Below are 17895 nucleotides of genomic sequence, written 5' to 3'. Positions count from 1 at the left end.
CTTCTCTCCTCTCACCATCCTCGTCTCCTCTCACCCTTCTCTCCTTTCATCTCCCTTCCTCCCTGCCAACGCCTCAGCCACACTAAGTTGCACAATACTTTCCACACCATCTCCCTCGTGCTGCCCTACACCTTACAAACTTTGCTCACAACACCCTCTGGTATATACCATAAAGCACCACCGCCACCACGAGAATCCCGGCGATGGTGCGTCTGGCGTTGTGGTGTGGTGGGAGGAGACGTGAAGAGTAGTGAATGCCCACACTAGCGTTTGTTTATGGTATGGACCTTATGCTGGTGTAATCACGTTTAATCCTTTCACCTCAATAAAGCAGAACAATCACTACTGCCTCCCACACTTGATACTGCTGCTGCTGCTCTGACACCACACACACACACACACACACACACACACACACACACACACACACACACACAACCTTTCACCCTACCACCTCAGCCTACCGTGTGTTTCATCTCTCTCTCTCTCTCTCTCTCTCTCTCTCTCTCTCTGGCTCATACCATAAAAGACCACCCTTGCAGGTGTACAAGACGAGCGATCGTTCGTCTGGCGTAGCGACCATGACCGTGTCATTGTAGGATGGATGGGATCACCAGGCGCTGCTTATTGCGCTTGCTAGCGAAGAGTTTTTTTTTACTACGCTAACGCGTTTGTTTATAATCTCCTCTAGATCACTGTAGCTCTCATACCCCTGTTGAGAGAGTAACCGAAGCTCTCTCTCTCGTACTCACCTCTCACTGTCTTCATCTACAGTACTCTCATCTACCCTTCACCTCTCACTGTCTTCATTCTCTCTCTCTCTCTCTCTCTCTCTCTCTCTCTCTCTTGTCATTTGACTTTATTTACACTATTTTTTCACCTTTTCATTTGAAATTTTATATTATTTATTTTTGTTACTTTCATTGGTCTTTTATTTCTCACCATGTTTGTCTGTTAATCTTATCTTTTTATTGTGATTCTTGTGAGTAATATTAAGGTTGTATCTAACTTCTCTGTTGTCAACCACTCACTGCCTTCACACACACACTTGTGTCCTTACCACCAGAGAGTCACGACTATTCGGCTCCTCGCTCCTTGGGCCGATTGGGCCAGCCTGTTGGTCCTACCCTCTCTTCCCTCCCCTTAACCCCTCCTTCCCTCCCCTTAACCCCTCCTTCCCACCGGATTATCGGCAACTTCTTGCCAAAAGTTACAAAATCATTTCGGAGAGGAGTGGAGCCCAGTGTTGATTAGTGATGAATAGTGCTTAGCCCAATGAAGGCAACGTTAAGCAGTAACAGCTGAGAGTCGTTCACACAGTGCGGTACGTACCTTCAGTGAGACCCAACAACAGCCGACAATGTGTTAATCTATGCACGATAAGAAGGCCTGGGACTGGTCGTAGTGAACACATGATGCTACGACGCCAAGTAGTGAATGCGTTACTCCACCACGTAATGCCATCTGTGAGGGAGTAACTACACCACTTAAAAATTAGGTCAAATAAGAATGAGCCAAGGTGGATGACCAGAAAACTTAAACATGACATAGGAATAAAGAAAGGAATATATAAGAAATTAAAGGGAGGGGAGGAGCAGCTCAGAAATAGGTATAATGAACTATCTAGGAATGATAAGAAAAATGTAAGGAAAGCAAAGAGAGACTATGAAATCAAAATAGCAAAAGAATCCTAGGCGAATCCCAAGGGATTTTTCTAGGTATATAGGACAAAGGTCAAGGACAAAGTTGGGCCTTTAAAGTCAGGGAGGGGAGAAGTGATAAATGGCAGAGAAGAAATAAGCAAAGCATTGAACAGCTACTTCTTATCAGTTTTCACAGAAGAAATTTGCGATGAAATTCCAGAGGTGGAACTGATATTTAAGGGAAAGGAAGAAGAGAAATTAAAGAATATCACTATCAGAAAAGAGGATGTTCTTAAGAAGATAAATAAACTAAAGAAAACAAAATCCCCAGGGGCGAATGAAATTTTCCCTCGAGTCTTGAAAGAGTGTAGGGAACAGATTAGCGGACCCCTCGTAAACTTATTTACAAAATCATTAGACACCGGAGTTGTGCCAGACTTGTGGAAACAGGCGAATGTAGTACCCATATTCAAAAAGGGAGACAGAGCATCAGCGTCAAATTACCGGCCGATCAGTTTGATGTCAGTAGTGGGGAAATTTCTTGAATCAATTATAGCAGATAGCATCCGATCGCATCTAGAGAAAAGCAAATTAATCTACGACTCTCAACATGGGTTTACAAAGGGAAAATCTTGTCTAACAAATCTGCTGACGTTTTTTAGGAAAGTCATCGAGGTAGTAGATAATGACGAAAATTACAATATTATTTACTTAGACTTTAGCAAAGCATTTGACAGAGTACCGCATCAGAGGCTTCTGAGAAAAATTAAGGCTCATGGTATCGAGGGGAAGTTTTAAATTGGATAAAATCATGGCTCACCGATAGAACGCCAAAACCACATTTTAGCCAGTAGGCCCCAGACCATGGGTTAGTTAAGACCTCTTGCTCCCCTGCCTCAAGGGAACGGGACGCTACGCCAAGTCCTTTACCATGACACCGTCCTGAGGACTGTCAGTGAAAAGAGACTGTGTATATGTGTGTGTCAACCCCAAGGTCTTAATATTATTATTCCCCGTGAAAAGAAAATCACTTACGAAACCTGTTTGCAACAAGAGCGATCCAGGCTGGCCTAGTGAACCTAAGTGGTTATATTCCCCAGTAAAGTGAATGTATCACTTGAGGAATTAAGGCTCTGTTAAGTCATACCAGAGTAGTGTAATTAAATGTGTGGTCACCAGGTTGAAAACTCCTTCTTTACAAAATTACTGTTATGATGACCTGAATGTGAGTCACTCATATATCCATGCAAATTGTAAATGTACAGTATGTGCACATCATCTGCCCTTATCTGTAATACCTTTCTTATTATTACTAAAGGTAATGACTGGTTGGTGTTGATAAAGTATAACCAATAACTTAGATGGATGTTTGAAATTAATGGAATTCATTAAATCATCATTTATCAAGTATAAATTCCATGGAATGTCGGGCGGTGGAGTGAATTTCTAGGTAGAAATGCACCATAATCTCTGGGTGAGTATGAAGGTACTGCACCTGAACTCTAGGGCAAGAATATAAAAACACATATATCCTCCCCACATAAATTCATGACAATGTATAATATCTTAACCCCTTCAGTATGATAGCATAACTGTTGAGGTTTAAGACATCGTATTCAAAAGGTGTTAAGAAAAGATTTATTTGATATTAAGTTATAGATACTTACCGTATATATAGTTATATATACTTACTTTATATAGTTATATATACTTACCGTGTATATAATTATATATACTTACCGTGTATATACTGTATATATAAACAAAGTCTGGGGACATCGTTCAAATAATAAACATAAGTAGAATATAAATGACAGAATAAATGTGATTTTTTTCCTTCCAGTGAGAAATAAAATGTAAAGCTTAAATATTCAATGGGCCGAGTGGAAATACTTTGGTCAGCGAGTTTATCACAAAGACACGATTTTTACAAAGGACAGCCAGCATATGGCAGCCACTGAGGTTGAAGTTAAGGCGGTCGTATATCTGACCCGGCCAGCGTATGCAAATTTGCCCCTGTGTGTGTGTGTGTGTGTGTGTGTGTGTGAGTGTGTGTGTGTGTGTGTATGTGTTTTGGGGGAGCTATGACGAATGTAATCCTGAGAAATTTTTATCTCATAGAAACAGAATCGTTATAAACCTTTTTTTTGGTTCAGTTGATTCCTTAAAAAAAATAAACCAACAGATCTCAGTGAAATTTGTCTACATACCCGGCAGAGGGAAGCTGTGATGTCTAGAATATTTTTGTTTAACTTTCCAAAACAAATCTACGGATCACTTGAAAATTAAACACCTTAACGCTAACCTAACCTAACCTAACCTAACCTAACCTAACCTAACCTAACTCCCCCAGGTACCACTAGGATGTTTGTGCTATAGATATATAAAAACAAAAAACAATCATTTGTTCATATTATTAAACTTAACTCCAATTATTTTTTCCCCCGTTGGAGCCATCGACCCCGTGAGGAACGTAGGAAGTGATCCACTGGTCTGTCCGTGCGGTTATCTGATCCTTAAGCTCCGTGTGTGTTATAGGTTTGAGTAATGTTATAATTAGTTAATGTTTCTCCTCAAAGATAGACTTCAGCAGTGGATCGTTACTCACTTTCTATTATGCCAAAAAACACCGGAGTTACAAATTATTATTTTTTGTCTGTGAATGAATAATAAAATCTCGTACATCTCAGGATAATAATTGATCACTGGAACATTCATCACCTAAACTTATATTCTTCCCCAAAGAAATAAGAAAGATGGCCCACCTCGCCCCAGCCGCATTATTGCAGCTGGAAAGGAACACCCCCCCCCCTCCCCTAAAGTTCGTGACGACGTTTAATAGTTCTCTCCTGTTTGTATCTTGTGTTTTTCACTTTGGACATTAACTCGTTTATTTTCGTAAACAAGGAAATCGATTTTACTCACGACAATGTCTCTACGGTGAAGAATTTACGTGTAGATATAAGGCAGAGAAATGGTCGATCAACATACTAAGAGCTCTCCACCACCCCTGCCCCACCACTCAACTGGCCACCCCTGCCCCACCACCCATCTGACCACCCCATCTGGCCACCCTGTCTCACCACTCAGCTAGCCACCCCTGACCCACCACCAGCTGGCCACCCTGCCCCAACACTGCTGGCCACCCCTGCCCCACCACCAACTGGCCACCCTGCCCCACCACCAACTGGCCACCCTGCCCCACCACCCATCTGACCACCCCCTATCTGGCCACCCCTGTCTCACCACTCAGCTAGCCACCCTGACCCACCACTCAGCTGGCCACCCCTGCCCCAACACCAAGCTGGCCACCCCTGACCCACCACTCAGCTAGCCACCCCTGACCCACCACTCAGCTAGCCACCCTGACCCACCACCAGCTGGCCACCCCTGACACACCCCTGACCCACCACCAGTTGACCACCCCTGACCCACCACCAGCTAGCCACCCCTGACCCACCACTCAGCTGGCCACCCACCACTCAGCCCCACCCTGCCCCACCACTCAGTAACAGGCCAATACCGTTTAGTATCATGGCGGAGATTTATTTACACGTGTCAGTATTATCAGATTAAAACTGACTTTACGCAGGAGATGTTGTTGGTGTTTGTCTTCACATGTTCTCGTTATATTTATTAAGCTTTAGGAAACTGATATTATGAAAGCTGAACCTCCAGTGTTATAAAAGTGAAATATATTTAGGTCTGTACAGGAGGAAGAAGCGGCAACGAAGGGAAACATTACCTTGTATCGTCAGTATCAGGGCATCGTTGACAGGAGGGTGGTGAACAAGACCAGTATTCACTCTTCACTTGCCCTTGTCACAACCCACGTTACAACCCACGTCACAATTCACGTTACAGTCCACGTCACAGTGCACGTAACAGCAACGTCACAACCCACGTCAAAGGTCATATCACAACATAAGTGACAATCGACGTCACAACCTACGTCACAGTCTATGTCCAAAGGCCACGTCACTACAGAGGACACAGCCACGACACAGCCGACGTCCCTGTCTATGCCACGGCTCACATTGTCAGGACAGTTAGGGCAACAAACTATATCTTGTTATCGTGATCTTAGTGTAGTAAGTTAAGCCGTTCCCAGCAGTGACTGGTGTAGTCTGTACTTCACCCACCGGTACAGTGAGAGCTGTACTGGTGTAGTCTGTACTTCACCCACCGGGACAGTGAGAGCTGTAATGGTGTAGTCTGTACTTCACCCACCGGTACAGTGAGAGCTGTACTAGAGTAAACCATAACTTACATCAGAGTAAACAGTAAGCTTCACCACTCCTGTTGCTCAGTAAAAAGCTTCACCACTCCTGTTGCTCAGTAAAAAGCTTCACCACTCCTGTTGCTCAGTAAAAAGCTTTACCACTCATAATTCACCACATAAATAGATAATTAAGTCAATAATTATAATAACTTTATTTACCACTAATTAGTATTTTTTTCGTCTGTGACTTTTTAGTTGCTGACGAAGATTTTATGCAAATTACGGGATTAAAATATCTATTCATTTATTCAACCTGAAACTTTTAATTAAACGCATCCCAGGTAGTATGAGTTACATGAGGTAGTATGAGGTAAAACACGTGGTATGAGTAACATGATGTAGTATGAGTAATATGAGTTACATGAGGTAAAACACGTGGTATGAGTAACATGAGGTAGTGTGAGGTAAAACACGTGGTATGAGTAACATGAGGTAGTGTGAGTAATATGAGTTACATGAGGTAAAACACGTGGTATGAGTAACATGAGGTAGTATGAGTAACATGAGTTACATGAGGTAGTATGAGGTAAAACACGTGGTATGAGTAACATGAGGTAGTATGAGTAATATGAGTTACATGAGGTAGTATGAGGTAAAACACGTGGTATGAGTAACATGAGGTAGTATGAGTAATATGAGTTACATGAGGTAGTATGAGGTAAAACACGTGGTATGAATAACATGATGTAGTATGAGTAATATGAGTTACATGAGGTAGTATGAGGTAAAACACGTGGTATGAGTAATATGAGTTACATGAGGTAGTATGAGGTAAAACACGTGGTATGAGTAACATGAGGTAGTATGAGTAATATGAGTTACATGAGGTAGTATGAGGTAAAACACGTGGTATGAGTAACATGAGGTAGTATGAGTAATATGAGTTACATGAGGTAGTATGAGGTAAAACACGTGGTATGAGTAACATGAGGTAGTATGAGTAACATGAGTTACATGAGGTAGTATGAGGTAGAACAGGCGTGTGAGATACACGAGTTAGTAAGAGTTACTTGCGCTAAGATGAATTACATAAAATAGTATGAACTACAACAGGTAGTGTGAGTTACAACTGGTATTATAAGTAAGTTACAACAGGTAGTGTGAGTTACAACGGATTGTGTGAGTTACAACAGGTAGTGTAAGTTACAAAAGGTAGTGTGAGTTACAACAGGTAGTATGAGTTACAACTGGTATTATAAGTAAGTTACAACAGGTAGTGTGAGTTACAACAGGTAATGTGAGTTACAACAGGTAGTATGAGTGAGTAACAACAGGTAGTATGAGTGAGTTACAGCAGGTAGTATGAGTGAGTTACAACGGGTAGTATGATTGAGTAACAACAGGCAGTATGAGTGAGTTACAGCAGGTAGTATGAGTGAGTTACAATAGGTAGTATGAATGAGTTACAACAGGTAGTATGAGTGAGTAACAACAGGTAGTATGAGTGAGTAACAATAGGTAGTATGAGTGAGTTACAACAGGTAGTATGAGTGAGTAACAACAGGTAGTATGAGTGAGTTACAACAGGTAGTATGAGTGAGTAATAACAGGTAGTATGAGTGAGTAACAACAGGTAGTATGAGTGAGTTACAACAGGTAGTATGAGTGAGTAACAACAGGTAGTATGAGTAACAACAGGTAGTATGAGTGAGTAATAACAGGTAGTATGAGTGAGTAACAACAGGTAGTATGAGTGAGTTACAACAGGTAGTATGAGTGAGTAACAACAGGTAGTATGAGTGAGTTACAACAGGTAGTATGAGTGAGTAATAACAGGTAGTATGAGTGAGTAACAACAGGTAGTATGAGTGAGTTACAACAGGTAGTATGAGTGAGTAACAACAGGTAGTATGAGTAACAACAGGTAGTATGAGTGAGTAATAACAGGTAGTATGAGTGAGTAACAACAGGTAGTATGGTGAGTTACAACAGGTAGTATGAGTGAGTAACAACAGGTAGTATGAGAGTAACAACAGGTAGTATGAGTAACAACAGGTAGTATGAGTGAGTAATAACAGGTAGTAAGTGAGTAACAGGTAGTACAGTAGTATGAGTGAGTTACAACAGGTAGTATGAGTGAGTTACAACAGGTAGTATTAGTGAGTTACAACAGGTAGTATGAGTGAGTAATAACAGGTAGTATGAGTGAGTAACAACAGGTAGTATGAGTGAGTTACAACAGGTAGTATGAGTGAGTAACAACAGGTAGTATGAGTGAGTTACAACAGGTAGTATGAGTGAGTAACAACAGGTAGTATGAGTGAGTTACAACAGGTAGTATGAGTGAGTAATAACAGGTAGTATGAGTGAGTAACAACAGGTAGTATGAGTGAGTTACAACAGGTAGTATGAGTGAGTTACAACAGGTAGTATGAGTGAGTTACAACAGGTAGTATGAGTGAGTTACAACAGGTAGTATTAGTGAGTTACAACAGGTAGTATGAGTGAGTTACAACAGGGAGTCAGGTGCTGGCCACAGTTACCTATGAAGCAATAATGCCGGAACATCAATTCCATAGTTTCCTGCCTACTGAACCGTAATGAAAGTCTTCCATTTATCATTTGAAATTTATTTTGCATTTTTTTTATTTGTATCCCGCCCTAGATTATGAGGGGTGTATAGTGTGTTTGTCTGTCTGTAAGGTGATGTTGTTCATTGTCACTGGGATACTATTGACCTTGTGAGATGGAGTAACTTTACGCTTCTCAGATGGTTTAGTTATTATGATTTAAAGTGTAAGGAATTGTTTGTGGTTTATGATATAAGATAAGCTAATGTCTCGCCGTACTTAGATTCATTGTGGTTCCTACACTAATTTTTTCCTCGTAAATGGGAAAAACTAAAGACAAATTGTGAGTAATATTATCGTTCTGCCGACTTGGTCTCTAAAGGGGGTGGGGCAGGTTGAACAAGTCGCTTTAAGCGGTTCTGGCATCTCTACATGGGGGACATTTTAACATAGAGGCGCTTGAGAATTTTTTTCGATTTTAGCTTAGGTTAGATTAGGTTGTGTTTGGATAGGTTCGATAAATTTCGGTTAAGTTAGGTTAGATTAGGTTAGGTTAGGTCAGAATCTAACCAAACATAACCTAACACGAGTGAATCATTTATTTAGCTATTTGTTCAGTCATTTCGTGAATTAACTGAATATATAAATAATATAAACGTCAGTTAGAAGACAAAGAACTTGTACAGTATATATTCACTCAAATTTTCACAACAGTGGAAATATCACATTTTTAAAACATATAAAGATTTAATTACTATTGGAACAATTGTGTGACTTGAGAAGTTGTAGCAACACTTGGTAAGGTTATGGACGCTGGTGTTTAATATATAGCAAGATCCGAGCATTGGTTTTATGGTAGTATTGGTGGCATCCAGATGTGAGTGGGGGGGGGTCGAGAATTTCACTCCTCACCCCCTACCCTCCTCACCCTCCCTCTCCCAACTTCCATCCATTCCCCCAACAATATCCCCCCCTCCCCCCAGCGTCGAACTCTCTTTCATACTAAAATTTAAAGAAGATTCGTTTATCCGTTTCGAAAAATACCCAGAAATTAATCGACCAATTAACGTGAAGAATACCCCCGGGGAATGACTCAAGCTTGGCAATAGGTAGATAAGTTTTGGGGTCCTAGATGGGTTTCTCGGTATCAATATGGAGAAGATCCCTTGATAAGATGACTGAAAGAGGCGGGAGGGGGAGGTTGGGGAAGGGTGGGGAGGGAAAGGGTGGGGAGGGAGACATGGATAGCCGCTTTTTGTTTACTTATCAAGGAGGGAAGGAAGGGAGGTAAGTAGGGGAGGGAATAAAAGAGGTGGGCGGGTGGGTAGGAAAGGAGGAGAAGGGATGAGTGGGTAGAGAGGAGAGGAGGGAAATGACGAGGGGGGTAGGAGAGAGGAGAGGAGGGAAAAGGAGTGGAGGGAAGGGGAGAAAGTAGGGGAGGGGAGAGGAAAGATAGGGGAAGGGAAGGTGAGGGAGAGGAAAGGGAGAGGAAGATATACTTGACAAACATACAACACGTTATAACATACTCCGCCCACAACCACGACATACTCCGGGGAGTGGTGTAAACATGCTGAAGAAAACTTGGATGGTTACGGTAATAGGATCTGTTTAGAATATACTGTAGGATATACTGTACCGGGTATACCGTTATCTTGGTGAACGTCCATAATGATATATGTGTATAGTATCTCCTCATAGAGTCTGATATCCATAAGTATAAGTAAACGATGTAATACTCAACTATAATCGCAGCAATGTATAAAAGTATTGCAGTCTCATCATATGACGGACTAACGCTACATCCAGTGTAACCCCAGACCTATTTCACCCCATTGTTGTGTTATCTTTTCTTTTGTTATGTTATGTTGTTAGGTTACGTTAGGTTAGGTTGGGTTTGGTTGGGTTTGGTTGGGTTAGCTTAGCTATAGTTGGGTTCAGGTTAGGTTAGGTTAGGTTAGGTTACGTTAGGCTGAGTTGGGTTGGGATATGTTAGGGTACGTCAGATATTGGTTAAGTTATTAAGTTAGGTTAGTTTAGTTTTGTTTAGATTAGGTTAGGTTAGGTTAGGTTAGGTCAGCATTAGGTTGATTAATTTTAAAGTGATATAAACTGGGGAACTGTTATTAAGATAATACAAAACTACTACCAATATGTTGCGTGAGTTAATATTAAAACACGTACATTACATCTTGTCTACAGTGGACGTGATGACTCATAGGTTTAACCAGGACTAAACACCATTCAAAATTATGTGGGTAAAACGTTCATTCCATTAACCAGGAAGTTAAAAATCTTTCTCATCAATATTTAATATCTAATAAATCTGGATTGCTTTTTGCACGCGAAAACTTTCCATGAATTTTGGCAGAATTTAATTGTATATGAGAATGAAAGTTTGAGTTAAGGAGGCATGTGAGCAGAGAGAGAGAGAGAGAGAGAGAGAGAGAGAGAGAGAGAGAGAGAGAGAGAGGTCTTCAATTCTTCACACATGAATGGTCTTGAATTAATAAGTTCTTTGGATTATAGAAAATCAGTCTCAGGAAAAGTAGTAATTTTTTCTATTCCAATAATAAGACTTAATCATATTTTTATTAAACTTCGGATCATCCAAAGAATCTCCACTACAACAAATTTCACCTGAAGATTAGTCACCCTAACCTAACCTAACCTAACGTCATCTCCCGAATAGCGTCAGGGTGGTTAATCTTCAGGTGAGGTAAAACCTGTCAACAATATATAATAATTATTTACAGTAAAAAATATATATCCTCCTCTACCTACCATAAAATTTAATATACACTTTGTCAAAAAAATATGTTCTGCATTAATGGCATTAGATAATATTATGACACTTGATGCACCATAATGACACCTGATACGCTATAATGACATTTGACACACTATAATGACACTTGACACTATTATAAGACGACACTGTAATGACACTTGTCATTATAATGGCACTTGACACTAACAACAATTGACACTTATGACATTTTGACAGTATAATGACATTATTATGACACTAGACACTATTATGACTTTCACAATATAGTAACATTTAGCTCTATTATGAGACCTGACACATTATAATGACATGTGACACTGTCATGACACTTGACACTATTGACACTTTGCACACCATAATGACACAGGACAAACTATAATAACACTTGACACACCATTATGACACTTGCTATATTATTATGATACTTGACACACTATTATGACATGTGGCACACTATTATGACACTAGTACGACAATGTGACACACTATAATGACACTGAACACACTAGTACAACAATGTGACACACTATAATGTCATTTAAGACACTATAAAACAGTACACAGTTGAGAGGTAAAAAAATGAGAACAAATTATTTAACTTTGTCAAAGATGTGTTCTGAATAAGCGCATTTTGACATCATTTGAAAAGTTGTAAACCTTTCAGAGGACAGTAAATGTTCCTTTGTCCAGTGTGAGGGAAACTCTCTTTGAAGGACAAAGTTCACCGTTGTATAATGAGCATCTCTTATGATGAATATTGATACATATCTGAATGGTTGTGTATAATTTATTAATATGCTTGGCTGTTTGTGTAAGGCAGTGTATTTGCATGTATGTGTGACTATGTAGGCTACTCACTGTATGAGGACACGCGTGTACTTATACTTGTGTTTTACGTGCTTGTCTGACTATGTGTAAAGTGCGTGCATGAAATAGATTGCAGATATGCTGATAGTTATGTGATTTATTTACATATATATGTAGGAATTAGTGTACAAACACGAGCACACACACACACACACACACACACACACACACACACACACACACACACACACACACACACACACACACACACACACACACACACACACACACACACACACTCACACACACACACACACACACACTCACACACACACACACACACACACACACACACACACACACACACACACACACACACACACACACACACATTATGTACATTGTATAGCTGCACTGTCTATGTACAGGCTGAATCAACGTGAATTTGTGTGATGATTTCATTGAATATATCTATCTATCTCTCTCTCTCTCTCTCTCTCTCTCTCTCTCTCTCTCTGTCTGTCTGTCTGTCTGTCTGTCTGTCTGTCTGTCTGTCTAATCTTGATAGATAGTTAAGAGGCCAGCCAATGAGGTAAACGTGTGTTCAGTAGTTGACTTTTGACCTTTAACAACCGACACAGGAACATCACTAAACACAAAAATCGTCTGAAAACTACTAAAACAAATCACTTGCAGCCTGTATAAATCACTCCCCGCTAAGACTGCCGTGATTGACTCCAGAATTGATGATATTTGTGTTTTCTTTATTTCTTAAGGAGAGAGAGAGAGAAAATTGGATCAACTGAAGATTATCACCTGATGATTACATGTAAATACCTTAACAATACAGTGGGAAGTTAGGTTAGGTTAGGTTAGGTTAGGTTAGGTTAGGTTAGGTTAGGTTAGGTTAGGTTAGGTTAGCGTTACGTTATGTTAGCGTTTGGTTAGGTTTGGTTAATTTAGTGTCAGGGTAGCGTTAGGTTAAGTAAGTGTTAGGTTAGGTAAGTGTTAGGTTAGGTAAGTGTTAGGTTAGGTAAGTGATAGGTTAGGTAAGTGTTAGCTTAGGTAAGTGTTAGGTTAGGTAAGTGTTAGGTTAGGTAAGTGTTAGGCTAGGTAAGTGTTAGGTTGGGTAAGTGTTAGCTTAGGTAAGTGTTAGGTTAGGTTATGTTACGTTAACTTAGCTTCAGGTTAGGTTAGGTGAGGTATATTTAATTTAATTTACTGTCTCTTGTCTGAAGAGGAAATAAAAACGATAAATACAATAATTGACGGAAATATTACAAAAATTATCCCTTATATTTGTTCTTAGTATATATATGAGGCTGACCCAGAAATATGACCATTATAGACAATACCTCCCCCCCCCCTCCTGCTATAGAAATATATATAGTTTTGAGAATATATCTTGAGTTTACAATGCCACGTTATACAGAGGTAACTTTCAATATACATATGAGAGTATTATCCAGTCTAACAGAGATATGTGGCCGTGTTGCAAGTGATAAGTGTATTGAAATTGTTGATGTGTGGGTGTGTGTGTGTAAGTGGTGTGTGTGTGTAAGTGGTGTGTGTGTGTGTGTGTGTGTGTGTAAGTGGTGTGTGTGTGTGTAAGTGGTGTGTGTGTGTGTTGTCCTGACCACCACTGAATGACCTTGGTGTTTCAGCAGTGCTCCAAATACTAGGTCCATTAATCAGACTCACATTCTGAAATAACAGCTTTGGTTAACAGATCAGGATCATGTACACACACCTTGCTACCTCTGGCTGACAGTTGATGGTGACACTTAATATAAACATACTGAGAAGACATACAAGGAACACTATTCACCATACTGTGGATATTGAGGCAGATCTGAGAAATACTAATTTATAACAATTAACAACTATTATATTTACAATAAAACAAAGGTACATACATTAACACTGCATGGCCTTGTGGCCTTATATTACCCCAACAGATACACACCTCCTAAGCTAACTTAAACACTACTCTGGGGAACAAAGGTTATACCTGAGATTGAAATTATAAGGAAATATTAAATGCACACAGCATACATTAGTAACTGAAAAAATAGTATTAAGTACACACAAAAATATTATCACTATTATTAAGAAGTTACTGAGTCCACCAATACCCGTGAACCATGCTTCCTAACCTAACACATAGGTTCCACCTGCACTCCGTAGTTTTTTAAGGCACAACCAACAGGCACCCGTAGTTTAAGGCCCAAACCCGCCTTTCTCAACCTTGGAAATGTACCTCTAAGGTCCACTGGACTCTTGGTCCCAGTGTGTGACCCTGTATCACTCAGCTGGCTTCACTTTACCCCCAGTACATCCATGAAACGGAAGGGAGTGAGCCCCTCAGACCTTGTACAGTTGAGAGAAGCTTCAGCTTCCCGTTAGTAAAAGGTTTTCACTAAGCTGCTTGAAGATATGTGGTATTGTGAGCCGAGGTAGAGGAGAGTTGATGACCCCAAACGATCGTCACGTCATTAGTTAGGCACCTAGACAGCTGGGTTCACTCCAACTCTCACCATACTCAACAGGTGGCTCAAACCCAGGTCAGTGGACGGTCATACCGCTCGCTTCACCACTCGTGTCTCATACCGCCAGTGGACGTTATCATACCGCGTGGGGTCTACAGAACCCTGAAAAACCCGGGCTGTTAGCTATTGTCTCACATCACCGTTTGTTCCTCCCGCCCTATCAAGCTTTGTCTGAGATTGAATAAAACTTACTTGTTAATACTGATGTTAAATAAACGAAGGAACCAGGTCACGCGATCCGTCTCTCCTGGGTACAGCACAGAGGTGGTCCTTGACCTCTCTCACAACTCCCCAGCCACGCCTGCTCACTGGTTCACGCTTTCCAGGAGTGACTTATTTACCACACGACTAACAGCTTAATTAGGACGTACGCAACATTTTCAGACTGGGAAACGATCTATAATTATTTTCAATTTAATAACCGATATTTAATTTCATGATTTGCTTCCCTATTAACTCGGTAAATTACATTTAATATCATATAGGCCTAGTTCCACAAACTCTCGCTACGTCGCGGTCTTCCCTCAGACGGCCTTGAACTCAGTCGCTCCAATGGCGCGGCGTTTGAAATTACACTGAATTTCTGAATATTACATACTGTATATATATATATATATATATATATATATATATAGAATAAGGAATATGATCCGGGACTGAATTTTCATTTTTTTTCTTATCTCAGCTGAACCCCAAATAAACACTAAGAGGATCGGATTCTCTTCCAAACACGTTCAACACTTTAGAACATCAACTGGAAACCCACTTCGATCCTCTGAGCCTTATCTTCGTGTATCCTATTAACGGAGCGGATGAAGGTGTGAATCTCTTCCGAGGGGAGTTGATTTGTCTCGGATCTTCCTCTTTGATGATGCTGGGATTTGGCCCACCTCTTAATTAGTTACTATCAGACTCCGTTAGCAGCTATTGGCGGTGTTAACCCGGCAACTCAAGCAAGATCTGAACCTAGGGGAGCTATGATCAGGGTTGGATTTACATATAGTATAGGTCTCTCTCTCTCTCTCTCTCTCTCTCTCTCTCTCTCTCTCTCTCTCTCTCTCTCTCTCTCTCTCTCTCTTAGTCCGTCCTTCTGTCTGATTGTCTGCCCATCCGTCTGTTCGTCTGTCTTCCGTACATATGTTTATCATCCGTCTGTTTGCCCGTCTGTCTGTCTGTCCGTTCCCTCTGTCTATCTGTCTGCCCATCCATCTGTCTGTCCGTCCATCCGTGCCATCTGCTTGTTTCCTTACCTGTCTGTCTGTCCGTCCATCCGTCTATCTCCATCTGTCTGTCCGTCCATCCGTCTATCTCCATCTGTCTGTCCGTCCATCCGTGCCATCTGCTTGTTTCCTTACCTGTCTGTCTATCCGTATGTCTGTATGTCCATGTGTACATCTATCTTCTCTGTTCATGTATGTCTGTTCTTCCATCCATCTGTTTGTCCGTCCATCTGCCTGTCTGCCTGCCTGTCTATCTATCTGCCTGTCTGTTCACCTGTATCTATCCGTCTGCCTGACTGTTCATCCGCCTTTCTGTCTGTCCATCTCTCTGTTTGTCCATCCATCTGTTTGGCTGTCCGTCCATCCTCCCGTCTGTCTATCCGTCTGTCTGTCTGTCTGTCTCTCCATCTGTCCGCCTGTATGTCTGTTCATGTCGAGTATTGAGAGTTCCCCGCAGTAAACACAGGCCTCGACTTAACACGCTTGATTCTGGTCTGTTTCAGGTATTTCATTGTGGAATCTTCTCTGTGTGTTTACTTGTTCTACTTATTTCACTCACCTGAGGATTAGTACTTCAAGCTTATTTCACTTCATGATTAATCAAACAAACACTAACATAAACTAACGTAATATAACATAATGTAACCTAATAATAACATAACATAGCCTGGGAAGATAATGTGTTGTCTAATGGTAGACCCTGCTGCCATATAGCATCACGAGAATATGTGACCAAGTCCCAGGTTGATGATCTGATTTTCTGCCTCATTTACACACTGTTGCAGGGTCTCAATTGTTTCTCTTACTATTGACAACACAACATACAGTACATACTGTATATCGCTTCTCACTATTTTTTTTTCATTTTTTTTATTTATGGTTTTTTATTATTATTAGTATTAGTATTAGTATTATTTTTATTACCAATATTATTTATTATTATTTATTATTATTATTGTTTTTATTGTTATTGATTTTTGTATTATATTTGTATTCATTTGTATTTATTTTTATAAATTTATTGTTGTTATTATTATTATATTTTCACCCCTGGGCCCTGATGTGGGTCAGTGACCTTTGCCCGGGTGGGCACACACACACGCACACACACACACACACACACACACACAAAAGGGCGTAACAAGGAAGCGGCACTGAGGCAACTACCCTATCAACAATCGTGTCTAAGGCGTGTGTTCAGGGGGAGGAGATATTGGCCGCTTGATCAAAAGGCGAATGTGAAGACGCTGGAAAACCGATCGAGAGGAAAATGAACAATGGACGAAGGTCAAAGCAGGGGAAACTCTTAGTAAATGAGAAGGAGGAGCAGAAGGGGAAAAAGAAAGTGCTAATATGTTAGTTCGGCACTAGTACTAACAGACCTAACCTAACCTAACCTAGCCTAACCTAACCTAACAGACCCCAAATTAAGTTAACCTGACCTAATTCACCCATTATATAGCCATGACCCGTTAAGACTACGACCTCAACTCTAATTGATTGATCAGACTAAGTCGTATTTGAACTGGGGCCAATGTGACCTAACACCAAGGCGAGGATAGCTTAGTTGAACGTGTGGGAGAGGGGAGACGGAGAGGGGGAGACGGAGAGGTGGAGACGGAGAGGTGGAATTGATATTTAGGGGAAAGGAAGAAGAGAAATTAATGAATATCACTATCAGAAAAGAGGATGTTCTTAAGAGGATAAATAAACTAAAGAAGACAAAATCCCCAGGGCCGGATGAAATTTTCCCTCGAGTCTTGAAAGAGTGTAGGGAACAGATTAGCGGACCCCTCGTAAACTCATTTACAAAATCATTAGACACCGGAGTTGTGCCAGACTTGTGGAAACAGGCAAATGTAGTACCCATATTCAAAAAGGGAGACAGAGCATCAGCGTCAAATTACCGGCCGATCAGTTTGACATCAGTAGTGGGGAAATTTCTTGAATCAATTATAGCAGATAGCATCCGATCGCATTTAGAGAAGCAAATTAATCTACGACTCTCAACATGGGTTTACAAAGGGAAAATCTTGTCGAACAAATCTGCTGACGTTTTTTAGGAAAGTCTTCGAGGTAGTAGATAATGACGA

The sequence above is a fragment of the Homarus americanus genome, unplaced genomic scaffold, assembly GCF_018991925.1.
Source record: "Homarus americanus isolate GMGI-L3 unplaced genomic scaffold, GMGI_Hamer_2.0 scaffold8226, whole genome shotgun sequence".
In the NCBI taxonomy this organism is placed as follows: domain Eukaryota; kingdom Metazoa; phylum Arthropoda; class Malacostraca; order Decapoda; family Nephropidae; genus Homarus; species Homarus americanus.
Note: the sequence above shows the minus strand (reverse complement) of the source record.